Source organism: Triturus cristatus, chromosome 5_2 (genome assembly GCF_964204655.1).
Source record: "Triturus cristatus chromosome 5_2, aTriCri1.1, whole genome shotgun sequence".
NCBI lineage: Eukaryota > Metazoa > Chordata > Amphibia > Caudata > Salamandridae > Triturus > Triturus cristatus.
Window position 1 is genome coordinate 479,457,599 of NC_140588.1, and position 13,281 is coordinate 479,470,879.

The 13,281-nt window shown below is 44.5% G+C and overlaps 1 protein-coding gene across 6 annotated transcripts in view; it reads left to right on the top strand.

Annotated features, from left to right (window-relative positions):
- The window catches only part of ELMO1 (engulfment and cell motility 1), a 1,282,006-nt gene that overhangs the window by 889,586 nt on the left and 379,139 nt on the right, over positions 1 to 13,281 (top strand). The window lies entirely within an intron of this gene.

The following is a 13,281-nucleotide window of genomic DNA, read 5'->3' on the forward strand; positions in this document are numbered from 1 at the left end:
GTCCTAGGATGCTTGTTTCCAGTCCAGGGAGGACCTGGCTTGGCAGTTCAGGCTGGACTGTTCCCATGAGGCACAGGGTCAAGACTAATTTGCATATGGCTGGGTTCAAACTGGAATGCCATGGTGAGCAAAAAAACGATGGATTTAGGCCCAGATCTCTGCACTGGGGTGAATGTATGACATTGTTCTGCATTCTGTCCATCAACTGTTGTTTTTGCTTCTGCAGATGACAGCACTTGCAAAACAACCTTTCAGAGGATAATTGCTGGGTGGTGGATTCACTGATACTGGCGACATCTATCATTCGGCCAGGGGGGTGTATCAAGAGTTGATCCCTGAGAGCCCCCTGAAACATAAGGAGTTACCAAAAGACTCCGCAATACTCAACCCTACTCCCTGGTTAGTCCTCATTTCTGTCTGGCGATTCACCTTGACATTCCATCCTCTGTCAGAAGGCTACCTGTCCGGCTGGAAAACATAGGACCTGTGGTGTTCCCACAGGACTCGTAATTCCAGTGGGGTCACAAACTTTACCAGCCATATGGAAATTACAGTCCCTCACTATGAAGGCCTTAGGGCCAAGCCATTCTGAGACTTCACTGGCTGATTCATTTCCCACACGTGCTTCTGTTTACCATGACTCCTGACTGAACACAACAGCTTATTCTATATCCAGTTGGAAGGTCATTACGCATATCACATCATTGTTAAATAATTTATATTTTCATTCACGGGCGATCTGTCTTGTGTATAACATTTGAACTTTCATTCCTTAGGCTCGTGTTGGTATGACCATAATCTTTTTAGTGTGTCCACCTTTCTTGCATATGTGTACTCTTGTGTCCAACTCTTGGCTATTCCAGACATGTCAGGAACTCTCACCTTTCTTCAGTTGAACTGATACCGACTAATGAAAGTTGTTAACAAGCATTGGCATAGCCAATAGGTCTCGCCTTTGTGACGTTATAAGTGTCTAGCGAGAGGTATTGGCAATGTTTTTAAGGAATGTTGTAGAGCAATGTGTTCTTATATATTTAATTATATAACTGACACCGTTACTCTTTTGCAAATTTTATTGCATGATGTTTGTCTGTAACATTTTTATTTGTATGAATTTAGTTGAGCTGAAAAAACTAGTAGTTATAATGTACATTTATTGATGTTTCCTAGATATATTTACACTGTTTCAATATCTTTTAATATTTCTATAATAATGCAGCAGCAGGCACACCCTGGTCGGAAACTGTTAGAGGAACCCAAGTAAAAGTTCACTTTAGCACACACACACACCCTGAAGAGCGAGTGTGCAAGCTTCAGCGTGTGAAGGGCTCCAGAAGAAATGCACTGCTGCCTGCGTGAGGTGCGGGTTCAGCTGCAAAAACGGGCCCCTTCTGTAACGCATGTTAAGGTGAAAACAGATTTGTGTCCACGCTGGTGTGAAACAGGAATCATCTCTCTCGCAACTCCGCCCATCCAACAAATCTGTGTGATTCTAAACCAGTCACCCTGACCACACCTTTCATCCTTCCAAGGCAGATAAGAGGGGTGAGGGCAAAGGTGCGCTTTACAAATGCACACTATGCTATTATATTATTCGCTGTTTTAGCTACGGCTTGTACTTTCTTCTACAGCAGCAGGCACACCGTGGTCGGAAAAAGTTAGAGGAACCCAAGTAAAAGTTCACTTTAGCACACACACACATACCCTGAAGAGCGAGCGTGCAAGCTTCAGCGTGTTCAGGGTTCCAGAAGAAATGCACTGCTGCCTGCGCAAGGAGCGGGTTCAGCTGCAAAAACGGGCCCCATCTGTAACCCATGTTCAGGTAAAAACAGATTTGTGTCCGCGCTGGTGTGAAACAGGAATCAACTCTCTGGCAACTCCGGCCATCCAAGAAATCTTTCAGAGTCTAAACCAGTCACCCTGACCGCACCTTTCATCCTTCCAAGGCAGATAAGAGTGTGAATGGACAAATCACCTTTTCTCCCCTGCCTAACAAAATGAACGAGTCCGTGTGGAACGCAACTCAGCGCTCTGATAGCCTACGGGTCGAGTTTGCGCTATATTTACACATTAACCTAAAAATATCTTGGCAAACTGTGTTTAAAAGTTAAAAATACCATCGGTTAAGCGGCTAGGCGGCCGAAGAACACAACAATCCGAGAACACAACCAAGGCAAAGGAAACAAGCATTTGACGGCTGAAATGCCAGAAACCGGTCCTAGGAAGCTTGTTTCCGGTCCAGGGAAGACATTGCTTGGCAGTTCGGGCTGGACTGTTCCCATGAGGCACAGGGTCAGACTGATTTGCATATGGCCATGTCTGAACTGGGGTGGCAGAGTGGGCTAAAGAACGGTGATGGATTAAACCCAGATCAGTTGACTGGGGGTGAGTGCTTGCAATGTTCAACACTCCGTCCATCATTTCCTTTGGTTTTGCTTTGTTCGCCATAAGTTGGCAGGGTATGCTCAGACGTGAGTCCCTTGCTCACTTTGCCACTGGATTCAAGCAAGCCTTGCTGAAGACGGCTGAAATGCCAGAAACCGGTCCTAGGAAGCTTGTTTCTGGTCCAGGGAAGACATGGCTTGGCAGTTCGGGCTGGACTGTTCCCATGAGGCACAGGGTCAGACTGATTTGCATATGGCCATGTCTGAACTGGGGTGGCAGAGTGGGCTAAAGAACGGTGATGGATTAAACCCAGATCAGTTGACTGGGGGTGAGTGCTTGCAATGTTCAACACTCCGTCCATCATTTCCTTTGGTTTTGCTTTGTTCGCCATAAGTTGGCAGGGTATGCTCAGACGTGAGTCCCTTGCTCACTTTGCCACTGGATTCAAGCAAGCCTGGCTGAAGACGGCTGAAATGCCAGAAACCGGTCCTAGGAAGCTTGTTTCCGGTCCAGGGAAGACATTGCTTGGCAGTTCGGGCTGGATTGTTCCCATGAGGCACAGGGTCAGACTGATTTGCATATCTGAACTGGGGTGGAAGAGTGGGCTAAAGAAAGGTGATGGATTAAACCCAGATCAGTTGACTGGGGGTGAGTGCTTGCAATGTTCAACACTCCGTCCATCATTACCTTTGGTTTTGCTTGGTTGCCCCACTGGTGCCTATTTTCCCGGCGCTGGATGACTCCGAGCCAGAGTCCGTGCATGGCACAGCTGTGCGCTTTGTAGGGTCGCCTTTGCCTCAGCTCCTTGTATCTGGGCCGACGTTGACTGACGCCTTTCCCCCTTCCCAGGTGGACATCAGTACAGCGCCAGTTATGGAGCCGTTTTCACCACCGATGATTTCTCTGGAGGTTTCACTGGAACAGTTGGAGAAGGATGTGAGGGGATAGCCCACTTGGAGCAGTCGGTGCTTGTGGCTCCTACTATGTTGGACAGCTGGATTGCTGAGCTGGGTGAAGCCAGTGGGCTAGATTCCTCCCCTGCTTCCTCTCTTTTATCACCTCCTGGCCTTGCCTCGGAAGCCAGTTCGCCTTTGGCAGGAATCTTAAAAAGAGTGGCTGGTGTCTTACATCTCACTCTTCCTACAGTGGAGAAGGCTACGGTCCCTCTTATTGAGGTCCTTCATCTCGGCCAGTCGGGGGTTGAACCAGTACTCACCTGTTGTTAGGCACTGTGATATTTTATTAGGGGCATGGGCAAAACCGAAGTCTGGTGTACCAGTGGCGAAGTAAGCTAAAGAATGATGATTGATTCAACCCAGATCTGTGACTGGGGGTGAGTGTCTGAAAAGTTTCAGCGCTCCGTCCATCATCTCCTTGTGTTTGCTTTGTACCAGTGGACCGCGCTATTGCCCACAAATACCGCTCTGTACCTGGGGACCCGCTTGCCTTATCTGATTGCCAACCAACCGCAGCTTCGTGGTCCTAGACCATTACAGCAACCCCTGAGAAGGAGAACCTTCCCCATTCCCCCCATGACAGTCCAGGAAGCAGGATTCTTGCGAAAAACTCATTTTTTTTTCACCTGTAGTGCAGCATTACACTCCACCAACACTATTTGCGTCCTCCGACGCTTTCTCCATGCCTTGTGGGACTCCTTGGCAAAGCTTTTACCTTTGTTCCTAGAGGCTAACAAGGATGAGTTGACCTAGTTGATTTTTGATGGTCACCTGTTGGTTAAACTGGATCATCAGGTGTGGAATGGACTCCACCGATCCATTGGTTGAGCCATGGTGCCGACTGTGGCATTGCGACGGCACACCTGACTTTGGGCATCTTAGTTTTCAGAAGCTGTTCAGACAGCCTTGCTTGACATGCCATTTGATTCGGTTCATCTTTTTGAAGCCCAAGGAGATGCGGCCTCAATTAGGTTTCGGGCTAGTCGGGGAGGACCATACCCATAGCTCGCCTCCCCTCCCATTTTTTCCCCTTGTTATTACAATGCGGTATGTGTGTTTTGTGGCGTTGATTGCCAGATCAGTCTCTTTACCCTGGTCTCTGGTGCTGCTGGCTAACCTCCTGTCTTGAGACCATGCAGAGGGTCTTACTCTACTTGCCGGTGTATTTTCTTGGGATGTGACTGTTAAGTGAATCCCTAATCACGTGATTCCTTTTAGCATATTGTAATGTGTGTGATATTGGCCGCTCTGGCTTATTGGCCTTTCTTCTGTTCCTGGACTGTGGCTCAGGACTTGTTATTCTGTTATTGCATTGGAAACCTTGTTTCCTGGTTCAGTTCCTTTGGCAGCCTTTTATCCACCCTTGGAAGTTCTATAACGTATCAATGATACGCAGATTTTGCTCCACTCTCCCTTGGAGTTGTCTCCTTCTATCCTTCGATTGTTATAATGGCGACATGTTTTTTCTTGTGGAGGTTTTTTTACGTATTCCCTGCAGTAGATCTTTTTTCCCTTGTTGACTGTTTCCACCTTGTGGATTTGGTCGAGCACACCAGTGTTGCACTGTTCCACCTCTCCTTGCTAGAGGTAGGATTGGCACGTTTCAAGGATACTTGTTCCTAAGCTTGGGACTCAAGAGTGCCATCTTGTGCCTCTGGTGGTACAGGCCTCCCCAAGCCAGGGGCTCAAAATCCTCTGATGTTGGGGAATATTACGGCATACTCCGGGTATTCACCATCCTCACCGCTGCGGATGCTCATCGGGGTCGGTCTGGTTGGCATTCAACTGTAGAACGACGTAGCTTTTTTTCCTGTTTTCCTTCTGCCCCACCTCACGGCCATTGCTTGACCTGCTATCCTTCCCTCACAGTCATTGCATGACCTGTTGTCCTTGCCTCTCGGCCTTTTGGTGGTGTGGTCTCCTTGCCTCACAGCTGTTGAGCGCTCCTTGTATGAACCTATGTTCTATATGTATATTATAATCCATGGTTGCCCATCTGATGGGGATTGCTCCCTCATCTGTCTTGTGGGTGTTTTTCTTCTGGATAGGATTCAGGAATACTCAGATATTCCATTAGGTGATTATGGAATACTCTGTCGTACCTTCTTGTTGTCTAGGTCTAATTATTGGTACATGTGCACTCTTTCATGTTTTTCCCCTTGGGAAGTATGTGCCTGTTCAGATTCATCTAGCAGGCAATGTTGTCTTGTGCTCTGGCCCCACTCTGTTCGTGGAGGGTTTTTTGCCCTCCTCCCCTTTCCCACTTCTATGGTTGGTACTCGGGGTGTTGTCAGTATGCCTTGAGCTTTGCTGTATATTTTCAGACTGCGGCATGCATTACCTGCATAGGTGTATTGCTCGACAGTATCTAGTTTTTCATATGTCCATTTATGCCTTTGGATGTGTTTTGTTACGCGGGCCTTTCGGCCGCACTATGTCCACCCTTTTGGTCTAAAACAATGTTTTGAAACAGTGAGGGGGAGGGAGAAATGTGAGCGAAAGACACAGAATTAAGCGTTCTCCATGTTAGAACTCCTTCTTCGATTGCCTGCGTCGTTTTTTTAGATCCTTACCCTGCTTGGGTTAAGGGAGTTTGTGTCTGGTGGCCCCCTCTTCTATTGCTTTTATCCGGGCAGGGGCCTCATGTGTTCTTTAATACCCATTTTTAGTGTACTTGGGGTTCACATATGGCATCTTGAACTTTTGTCAGGTGATTTTGTGTAGGATTTCGTCCCCTCCCCCATTTTTCCCAGATTCGGTTTTCCTTGCCAGGATTGCCTGATCCTCTTCTTTGACCCAGGCACTGTAGCTCAGAGGCAGTGTCCTGTGAAATTGATGTGTCTTCCCCCACCTGGCAGTGAAGACTTAATTAATTTAGTTGTGCTTGGACGGATTCTATTCGCACTTTTTCTTCAAATCTTAGTTTCTTCTTTTCATTTAGCGGTTTGCTTGGCTCCTCTAGTGGCCACGTTCTTTCACCTAAATGAATGCCATCCTCCGGTTAGTCTGTCTGGTGGCTCAGTCTTCTATTATACAGATTACAGACCTCTCTGCCCCTTCTAGTGCTCATTAACTCACATTCCAGTGGGGCCAATTAGCCTTTCGTTTAATTGGATCCATGCCTATCTTCCTTGGAATTGGGTTGCAACAGGGATCTGTACATCGGTACCACTATGGCTGAGAGAACATGCTCCTTACTCTTGGTGCATATTCTTTGTTTGCATTTTTGTTGTGGTTGTTACCTCTTTAGAAGAGAGCTCTCTCTCTCTCTTCCTTATTCTTTCCCACTAAGGTGTGGTCTTGGTCAGCCGGTCCTCCTGGACCTATTGTGGGATTGGTTCACAGACACTCCTCCTAGAGATTATGGCTATGGTATCTAATTCACAAGTTAAAGAATCTGCCGCTAGATGTCTTTATCAGATGAACAAGTTACTAACCTTCGGTAAAGATGTATCTGGTGGTCTAGCCACAGATTCCTTAATGTCCCGCCCATCCTCCCCACTCCATGAATGACATTTAGGTCTGCTCTTGGTGTTTTTAGTTCACTAACTTCCTGATTTTATGTCCTCTGGCATGGGAGTGTTCTTCCCCTTTTTCCTTATTCTGCTTCTCTTGAGGCGAGGTTCTCCAGATCCACTGATCTGGTCTCTTTGACCTTATATGGAGTTCTTTTCCACCCTTTCCTCTTGATAATGGTCAAAAGAGTTCCACCCTTTCCTCCTGGTATATGGCTAAGGGAGTAGGAGTTGTTTTTTTCATGTAATGTCATGCGCCTCTGCGCACTATCTCACATGGTTTGTGCTTCATTGACTTTTTGGCCTTTTTTTCAAGGGGTACTCTCTGGTATTATCATACCCTTTTTCCCTTTTTGGTCGTTGTTCTAAAGATGTTTCCTCTTTTTAGCACACTGTTTACACACCCAGTTTCTATGAGTCTCTGCGTTCCGCTTGGAAAGTTTCACAGAAGAAGCTGACGTAATCTCGCTGGAGGGGACATGTATGCCTCCACTGATGTCATAACCAGAGCCAACGTCGTCGGAGCAATGCGGCACCAACCCCACCCCAAGGTGTGCAGAGGTACTGCTGAGAAAATATTTCCAGATGCAGTCTGACACCTGGGGAGAATTAATAAATTATCGAATCGGCGGCTAGACTATGTTTCTACCAGATGCATTGTTACCAAAGGTCAGTAACTTGTTCATCAGTGCCAGTTTAACTCCCAAATACATCAATAAGCAGCTGAAAGGTTGACCAGCCAGCCTTTATGAAGGGGCTTCAGCTGTGTGTCAACACTAGTTTCTGTGTTTTTAGAAATGTTTGATCCATTCGAGCTAGTAACTACTTTTTTGGGATAAGATCTGCAGATTATGGAGCAGAGGATGGATCATGTGAGAAATGTGGCAAATCTATAATTCTGTAGAAAACACCACAACAGCAGAATCACATAGTTCTAGTTGACCTGCCTAGAAGTACCAATAGTCAAGAACATGAGTCATGATGTAAATGTCCAATTTTCAGCAGTCAGAAGCAAGTGTCCCAGCAGAACAACATTCACATACTAGCATTCTGTATGTTAAGTTAGACCAGGTGTCTCTAACCAGTCATTCACAAGCTCACAGAAACCTTCAGATTGGCTCCCAGCCTTGAGTTCATTTGTAACTGAGAACTGCAATAAATAAGCGTTGTGGAAAGGCTATGTTTATTTTACACTATTATTAAAATGCAGATAGCAGAGTCCCATAATGAGCAGAGCTCCACTCAGATGTGGGTCACACAGGTTCAGTACTGAAGCACTCCGGTATTTAACTATTAAATAAAAGTGGTTCTCAACTCAATATTGGAGCAAGAGAACAAAATTAGAATTCGGAATGTTGTTAAATTAGAAAAAATTAAAATGATGAGTTAACTTAAAAATTAAGTTAACTCTTCATTTTAATGTTCTCTCTTTTCAAAGTGTCCCATTTACAAACAGCAGGCATGTTGCTTCCAGTGGTTGGTAGACACACTGCCATGTTTATATGAAAATTGCAGCCATTTTTTTAAATGGGATAAATTTAAAGTGCAGAAAAATGTTCCTTATTATCAACATTTTTTCAGAAAATTTTTCTGCACTTCAAATTTCTCCCATTTAAAAAAAAAAAGTTGTTACATGTTTGTGTTGTACATGAAACTGTGCCATGTATGGTGAATGGTTTGTCCTGTGCCACAACAACATATGAGTTACCCATAAATATATATCTCATTCATTCACACACATGTTCATACATCCCCACAGACCATGTGCTCACTGACGCACATGGCAGCCCTATCATAATAACCATAGTCACAGTATTTTGCTAAAACCATAATATGGGGCTCTATGGACATTAGGTTTATAGCCAGTGAAGCTGGGCGATGGGGTGTCTGGTAACAATGCTCCAGTTACATGGCCTTGATTAGCTCCCCAAGATTTTCACTGATCAGAGTAGCTCTCATTACAGAAAAGGTTGGAGACCCCTGAGGTAGGCACATCGATAGAGCGTGCATTATGTCATTTGTGTGAAATCACTGCGCCTTTGGAGTCTGGTATCTCCGTATCCTCATTTCAAGGATTCTGACATAGACCATAGTCTACTTATATCAGTAGCGTAATTGTGCTTCTGACTGCTATTTGCAAGAGGTGTGTTCTACAACTAATAAATTAGAACGTTATGAAGTTTATCGAGTGTGACCAAAGGTTTTGCCATCAGATTACCCGATTTGTCGGTTGCCCAGCATTTATTTGTGTGAGTGCATTAATGGAAGTTAGTAGTTGCATGGGAACCCCAAGTTATCTATCTGCTGGCCTATCCAAAACCATGCTGTGTAGGTATAAAGAATTCCATTCAACGTGTTCTGCTCAATGATAGGCATGTCACGGATTTAGTAGGGTTTGTCCTAATAAACCAATATCACTCTACTCCACCATCCATGCACACACATAACAAGATGCAATATACAAAGGATTGTGGTTTGTTGGTGGTTAAGTTTTAGAGTTTTGGTGAGCAAGAGAGTATATGTATCTGTTCAGTTGACTACACTATGTCAATGAATAAGTATTTTGCAGTGCCGTCACTTCAATATAACCAGTAAGGTGCACTGCAAAGTCTGCAGTGATGCAAATGCTATTGTCTCAAGTGCCCTTGTGGGAATAATTTAACTCCGCCCAGTCTCTGTCGGTGCACTTAGTTTATAATATCCATTATGAGCACACCAGCCAGGCATGGAGTATAGTTTTACCAGCCTCCTGTGGTGGCTACTTCTTTACCATGCACACCTCGCTAATCCCTTCCCTGGCCACCAGTAATGCTCTACCCAAATTATCTTTTTACCTCCATTTGTAGTCACATGTACTCAGGTGTGCTTGGATAATTGTTTGCTTTGCAAGAATGCAAAGGCTCTGTTTTAGATTGAAGATACAACCTGATTATCTGGTCCATGTGATAGTAGGTTTGGACACGTTTCTTTTTTACTTCTGTGATGGGAAGAAGATCTACCTGGAATATCCAGCAGTATGTGAATACATTTGAAACTACTGGGGTAGCTAAATCATTTTGAGTAATTTTTCTTATTTCATAGATTCATCTATATGAGTATATCTAAAACCAGTCCTCATGGGACAAGATTGTTTTCCATGTATTGCTGCGATGTACCAGCAGGGACATTATCGTGCGGGTTTAGTTTATGTATCCGCCTCATCCTCCATAGAGGACACATGAAAGATCTTTGCAAAGGGGCGCATGGCGGAATGTTGGCATAGCACCAAGCCTGTAATGAATGAAACCAGCAAAATTCATAGAGTTGTTAATGACAACGGCCTACAAGCCGTGTCATTCTTTTGCTTCATTCTAGTCTCGCCGCTGTCCTGATAAATTGTCCTCATATAATCGTCTGCCATTGAGATCCATGTATTCAGTGGCATTCTTCTAAAATCAATCGCTGAAAGTGCTGCACTGAGCTGTGGAGATTTTACTTCCCTGGAGGCATTTAAATGCAGGCAATCAGTTACACGAGGAATGAATTCCAACAGCAGCAAATGGTTTTGTTCTCATTTGATGATCTATAATGTGCTCTTTGCTATGCAAACTTTAGAGAAACCAAGAAAACTACTGCGAACTGCAGTAATCACATCAACTGTGGATATTTATATTTAATAAGTGCCGCAAGATGCTCTAATGTAGAAGTTTTTAGAGGTGCAGTAATAAGTTTCTTTCCTATAACTGCCGAACATTACATCTATGATTAAAGATATTTTCCTCCAGACACTGTTCCTGTTCTTAATGAGGTCACTATAGCTTGGCTGGCAGAAACAGGGGACACAAGGAGCTGATGGACTGTGTGCTGAAACTTTTCAGACACTCACCCCTCCGTTACAGATTTGGGTTGAATCATCATAATTCTTTAGCTCACTATGCCACTCCGGTTCAGACCCAGCCATATGCAAATCAATCTTGACTCTGTTCCTCATGGAAACAGTCCTGCCTGAACTGCCCAGCCAGATCTTCCCTGGACCGGAAACAAGCGTCCAGGGACCGGTTTCGGGATAACACTTCATCAGCCCGGCTACCTTAAATACAGTGGCAAAGTGAGCAAGGGATCCACGTCTGGACATACCCTGCCAACTTAGGGCTAACAAAGTAAACACAAGGAGATGATGAAACGAGTGCTGAAACTTTTCAGCCACTCGCCCTCAGTCACAGATCTGGGTGGAATCCATCATTGTTCTTTAGCTCACTTCGCCACCCCAGTTCAGACCTAGCCATATGCAAATCAGTCTGGACCCTGTCCCTCATGGGAACAGTCCAGCCAAACTGCCAAATCAGGCAGAAATTAGTAACCAAAACAAATATTCAATCCAGAATATAACTACCACTATATAGCCACGGTAAGTTGAATTGAAGTTACGAATAGTAGGTCTATACATTCCTCTCTATACTTACCTAGACGATGTAGTGATAGTTGATATATTGTGGTTGTTGTAGTTTTGGAGTTGGATGTATCAGCCATGATGTAGTGACACACAACCTACTGTTGTCTTAGCTGAGCTCATTGTTAATCTATTTACTTCCTCCATAGTGTGAACCAGTTGAGAGCAGTGATCTCTCGGAGGTGCTTAAATCTCACAGTCCATTATCAACATAGGATAAGACATCGACAGTGGTACCAGGATAATGAGAGTGTGGAGAAGATTAAAATACAGAGAATAGTGCTTGTTGTTAAGTGCATGGATCGGAGGAGTATGGAGGGTAAAGCGACAATAGGTTGGGCAACTGACTAATAAATCGACAGGTGAAAATTGATAAGGTTAGAGAAGGAGAGGTGAACATTTTGCTCCACAAATTAAACAATGTGCCCATGGCAGTCCTCAAAAATAAGACCGCTCTCATTTGCCAGAGGCTGCCAATGACATACGGCTGTACCTCAGTATCCCCTTTCCCAAGTGCATCCATTGTCTCATTGAATGCCAATAAAAGCTTAATTTAAACTAAACCAACAAAAAATATATTTTCCCTCCTTTTTAATGGCTACTGTGTCTGTCATCCAATCATGGTTCATCAAGAAGCTTGGTGGGTTTTCATCACGCATAACTTCCTGTGCCAAGTACCTTGGTTTCACATATACCCATATATAACCAAACAGAAAGTGAGAGAAGTTTGCAGGTGGGATCATCCACACACTTACATTATAGCCACTAAAAAGGTTGTACTAATGAAAATTGAAAGCAACATTTGCAGCTTAAGATTCAAGCTTGGGAGATAAACATATTCTTAGTTGACTGTATAACCATACAAGGATAAAAATATATCCGTCCAGTTGCATCAAGCACAGTGATGCTTGTTTCCTGATCACTCAAGATCTTCAAGGCTCTGGCCTTACTCTGGAGCCCCAATATTGTGAAGGTGAACAGATCTGTTGGATATTTTTATACAGGAATAACTGTTTGTGCATTATGTTTAGTTGTGTAAATGCACAGTCCTAGTTGTCATATTAATGTGGTGGGTAGTGCTGATGGGTCACCTATTTACTGTAAATATCCTACTTCCTTAGTTTAACCAACAAAAGCAAAATATTGAAAAGGAGCATTAGTACGTTGATCATTTTCTTCTGCGAAGCTCCTCATTGCATTCAAATAATTTTTACTGAAAAGTGTGTGCAGGTCTGCACTGCAATATGAGAGGAGAGTATCCTCAAAACCTTTTCAAGTTGAGAACTGTATGCATGGTGATATGAATGTGGTTTGGCCTTTTGAGGTGCTGGTGAGGTGGCTGATCCATGAGATTTGGGTATGGTAGTTGTCTTATTGGTTGCATGTCCTGCTAGCGACCTGCAAAAATATTCAGTGCAGGATATCGACTACAACTATATCGTTAAGGAGAGTTCAAATATGTAAGAATAGATTACCATTATTTAAAAAACAGACTTTGAGAGTGAGAACAATCAAAACATATGCCTTGCTTGGCTGTAGCCATGTGGCTAAATCTGCGACTGTACCCCGTGTTAATGGCAATTCGATGAGTAACATGATTCCTCTGTTTTCAAGGACAGTGGCAATTCTTGGCACACAGATTTCCCAACTCCCACAAGCCCCAGAGAGCGGGTCTGACAACCAGGTATTTTCATACTTATGGCCTAAATATGAGTTTGGCGGTCCGAGGACTGCCAAACTCATGGTGGCGCGATGGAGGCAGTCTGACAACTTGAGCGGTCGGACCGCTACGGCACTGCCGCACCCACCAGGGGTCAGAGATCCCTGGCAGCGGTTTGAGGTCTACAATATGCTTGGTGGTGCCCTGCGGCACCGCCAAGCGTATTACAACTTTCCTCAGCGCCAACGGTCTAATGGAGGTTCTGACTCCATAAAACTGCTGGTTGTGAGGAAAGAAAGGGGGTCCCCCTCTTGGCCCTGTGCACATGGGTGCATG